The sequence below is a fragment of the Epinephelus fuscoguttatus genome, linkage group LG2 (genome assembly GCF_011397635.1).
Source record: "Epinephelus fuscoguttatus linkage group LG2, E.fuscoguttatus.final_Chr_v1".
In the NCBI taxonomy this organism is placed as follows: domain Eukaryota; kingdom Metazoa; phylum Chordata; class Actinopteri; order Perciformes; family Serranidae; genus Epinephelus; species Epinephelus fuscoguttatus.
The window spans coordinates 29,175,778-29,180,838 of record NC_064753.1 but is presented as its reverse complement, the minus strand read 5'-3'; positions in this window follow the sequence as shown (position 1 = coordinate 29,180,838).

Genomic DNA, 5,061 nt, shown 5'->3' with positions numbered 1-5,061 from the left:
TGCAGTGCCTCTTGATAATTTCATCAAGACACTTCTCATTGTATACCTGTGTATACACACATACAATTTGAGAGTCTTCATTTGTTTTCTGTGTTGTTGTTGTTGTTGTTGTTTTTTTTTTTTTTTTTTACAGGAATGTGGATATTTCAAATCAATTTGGGGACTACCTATGGTTTACATGTCTGTGGTCTATATTTTATCATAAGTGTGTCATGCAGTAAGGGGCTGGCAGTGGTCTGCACTTGACCTGGTCTCAACCCCTCAAAGTACTGGTCTTGTCTTAACCTCGATACAGTCTGGTCTTGGTCATGACTTGGTCTTGGGTTAGGTGGTCCTGACTACAACACTGCCATGGGACAGGAGAAGGTTGTTTCAGCATACACTCTTGCCAGCCTTTAAGTGTCTTGTCCTATCACTGAGTGCTATTACCAACTACTTGATGTGCTCACTGAGAGAAATAAGCCTGTAACAATACAATATCACTACACAGGAATACCTGGCACAGTGGCCATACCTGTCTGCCATCAAACTTCCTTTTGTAAAAGCCAGTGTTGACTTGTTGACTGGTAGCAATGCTCCCAAGTTCCTGGAACCTAGGGAAATTGTCAACAGCCATGGAGGAGGCCTAAGTGACAGAAAGTGGGTCAACAATGGTGGGATGAGTCATTAATGGTCCCGTGCAAAGCAGCGCCACCTGGAAGCCAGACTCACTGTTGCTGCTGTAAATAGGATCTGTGTTTGCAAGCTGAACTGCTGAACAAGTGCTACATGTATAATTTACAAGGAAAGGGCCGTATGAGGACAAGGAAAGTCACTATACTATTTACACCCTTGATGAATGGAATTGTTTTGGTTTCCAGCACTGTAAGTTGTCCCAGAATTAAATCATCACTCATTTGGTCCGATTAAATTCACTGGCAGGATTCAGGTTAATATTTGGGAACAATGTGTTTTTGATAAATAACAGAAACAAACCTCAAACAACTGCTCATAAATATGAAATTATTAGTGGAAAAGTGCCACCTGTTGGTGGCCAAAGGAATTGTGAGAATGTGAGCATCCTGCCTTTACTAGCAGTAATGGATTCAAACTGACTGACAGCATCTACAGGCAACTATTGACTTGCTAAAATAAAACAAAAAACAAAAACAAAGGAAAAGCCATCATTTTTCATACTTGGTTTCTTGTAGATTTGTCACTGTATTTTGGGTTGCCAGGAAGTTTTACAGTACAACACAGTAAGGAATGAAAACCCCTGTGACAGTAACATTATCTGTGTGTGAGTGACATTTCCTGGAAACATGTTATTGTATATGTGTGACATTTTTAGTATGTCTATTTTTAAAAATATATAGTTATGATTTCGCTATTGATCAGTATATCAGGTGTGGTCAGTCATAATATCTGATGAGCATCAGTTTGTAGTCAGAGGTTAATGATGATTTTTACTTTGTATCGTTGGTAATTGATCATAATTTGTATTCTATTATATTTACATAAAAAATGTGTCTAAAGAACAGCACAATGAAGTTGGAGGAAATTTTAGTTAGTTCTAGCTTGATAAAATATGTATTAAAACTCCTAAAATTAAACTGTAATATCTTTTTTCTGAAAAAAAAAAAGGGAATAAAACCTCCATAAGGAATAGGGAATTTTTAAAAAAAAAAAATAAAAAAAAAAGCATAAGGCACTGACAGATATATGGTCGGAGGCTCTACAATCTGATGTACCATGTTAAGTGTCCACTCTCATATTTAGGTCAGACTCATAAACAAACGTAGCAGCTTAATCAGTCAGTACTTCTATGGTGGACATGAGGTGTAAAAACATAAAAAAAATACTTAGTAACACACATAATAAAATACAACCCTACAATATTTCCAGTTTATCAGTACTGTGTGTTATATAGCCTCCTTAAAATTTAGTGTACATGTATTAAACCATATGAATTAATAGGCATAAATATTTTAGAGCATGTTCACATATGTATGTATTAATACAGTACATTAAAAAAACACTATTTTCTTCATTTCCATTGTGTAACATTATGCCGAACGTGTGCACTTTGATGGGGCCTTGGGCCTGGCGCACTCTGTACAGTCAAAGTAACAGCTGGCAGCAACAACAACAGCAGCAGCAACAGAAAAAAAGACATCGGAGATGGAGCAGGATGGAGATGGATGGATGGATGAATGATGATCTGATAAGCCGCCTTACCCTCAGGCCGACCCATCTCCTTTTTCCCTTTGGGTAAAAGCATTCTGGGCAGGAAGAGAGAAACACAGAGAACAGAGCATGATATAAGAGTAACCTTCTGGCAAGTTGTTATAGACATTTTGTCTCACAAAATGACAGCCATGCGTTTATTTCACATGAACAGTAAAGCTACTATCCACAGATGTCATCTCTCATCTGGTGACGGTCCTGCCCAGATTAGACCAGATTAGACCAGCTGCCTTCAAGTGCTGTGGGAAATATTGATTACAAATCCCCCAAGAGGGAATCTACTGGCCTAGAGCATGCATGTTAGGAATTATAATTAAAATCATTATTATAATGCTCTAAAAGTATCTGGATTACAGAAACTACAACACACACAGTATTCATAATAATTTCGTTCATGCTTGTTCAATAGACAGGAGCCATACTCTGGTAACAAAATTCCCTTTTCCCCAGATTGGGTGAAGACACATCTCTCTGCGAATGCCAACCCCATTTCAGCCAAGGTCTTTCATCATTATTTATTTTGGCCCAAACACAAATAAAACTGCAGCCTTAAAATGTATTAAATCTCCACAGAATTAGTTTAATAAAATGACTGACCAATCTATTTAAATCTGTGATGGGTACAGATCATTTGCACATCCTAACATTCACAGACCTGAATAAATCCTGGCATTTTACCCCTAGGGGGCACCACAAGAACAAGAAGTTTTTTGTTTTTATCTCTCAAAATGTATAATTTTTTTTTTGTTTGTTTTGCCATAATCCAGAATCACTGCTGCAACCAGCCAAGTCTGGGAAATGAGTTGTGGATGCTTTTGCCTGGAGACTGGTGAGGAAAAAACACCTGGTTTAAGGTAAGTCGGCTCACTGTGTGACTGTGTGGGTGGTTAAAGGAGAAGTGTTTGTCAGGCAGATCAGTGCTCTGCTGATTGACATGTGAGGCAATGCAGGATTCCAGTGTGCGACTTCATGACAGCTCTCAGTCGGCTAGTTGTTATTCAGGTTTGATAAAAGTGGCAGAGTGATGGCTTTGGATGGAATGTACGTCACTTTGATTTGTCAGAGAGGAAGAAAAAAAAAACACAAGCACAGGCGTGTCAGTCGCATGATATCGATCTGGTAAATGCTCTGGGTTTGCGTTGTTATTTCTACCAACTGACATTTCTGATTGGAATTGTTATAGTGTCATGTTGTGGTGCGCCATAAAGAGGTGCTGAAGAAGTGAGGAGTGACACACCTTCTTTTCTGAAGAAAGCAATATGTTGTTTTCTGCTTTGTAATTTTAAATGCTAAAATTGAGCTTGCTGAAGATGTCAAAGATGAGCCATCAACACTAATTTTTGGTGACCGCCAGGCTGGCAGCCAGGTGTCAGCTTTTGGTGGCTGAAACGCAAAATGTGGTTGCCATTTTTAGTAGACTTATATTTCGACTAATTAGGATACTGTGCAGTTATAAATCAGCTTAAAATCAAATATTTTTTTTATGATAATCAAGCCAAATTCTTTGTAGTATGTGTTTTATCAGACACTTTACATGTGTTGTACATGGTTTGCAATATAATTTTCTGTCTAGTTCAAAGATGCTGGGATACTTTGTCTCCCAAGACTTTTCAAATATCCTTTCTTTTTCATTAGGGTTCGTCTGGTTCTCTCAGTTGAACCAATTTGGACCTTTGTTTGTGATGTTGACGGGTTAGAAAGACTTTTCATCCCACAGTCAAACAACTTAATTTTAAATTTCAATCACTGTCTCACAAACAGAGGCCTGTGTGTTTGCCAGTAAATGCACAAAGGCACGTGCAGTGTTATGTGGTTCTGGTTCTGATGTAACAGCAATATTCAAACATCACTCATGGAACAAATATCTAAATTTTTTTTTTTTGGGTTGTGCTTTGCTTTTTGTTGTCCTTATTTTTTATTATACGTTTCTCAGTTTCTCAAAATGGTTGCCAATGACAACCTGGCAACTGTTACCGTTGAGCCTTGTGAATGTGTATTTTGCCCCTGGCTGTGTGCATCCCCTATCACTTTGTTCTAGTACCTTCTAACATAACTGAGTGGAGCACTAAGTTTAGTTTGAGTTTACACCCCTGATGTGCAAGTCTTTCAGTGCATCCCTTTGTTATGAGACAAACTAGCTCTGTATTGTTTCATTTCTAAAATAGACAATGGCCAAGAAAGGTTATTTATTAGGATTTATTAATTATTACCAAGCAATGGCCTTGAATAAACAACTTGCATTCACAAATTGGTTATTTACGAAGGGCACTTGAAAGCAACACGTGACCTATAACCCATCCAGTCTGCAGCCCCTCTGCTGTGTGTTTCACCCCAGAGAGCAGCAGATGGCAGTGCAGGCTCAGGTACGGCATGGTGAGGACAGGCTTTCACCTACTCAGAGTCCCACCATCCTAGTAACTTACAGTGTAGTTCATGGTGTCTAATAGCTTTGTTGTAAATGGTACAATCTACTGACGAAGGAGGAATACATTCAGTATTTTATTTACATATTATAATACAAAAGTCCTATTTTCTGCTGTTGTGTGAGATTGTCCTGCTGCCATCAGTCTCTTATGTAAGTTTAAAAGTGAAGTAAAGGCTACGCTAAGTTTTCATTTCATTCGTTTTCATTTAAAAAAAAAAAAAGGTCAGACAGAGAAATAATAAAAATGAAATACATGTGCAGATGAGGTAGAAACTCACCATGAGCTTATCTAAAACCCTCACCTTAAAGAGACAGAAAAAATATAAATAAAAAAAAGTAACAATGCAGAGTAAAATCTCAATTAACATGTATATCTTTTACATCCTTAATTACATTGTCAATTATGATTA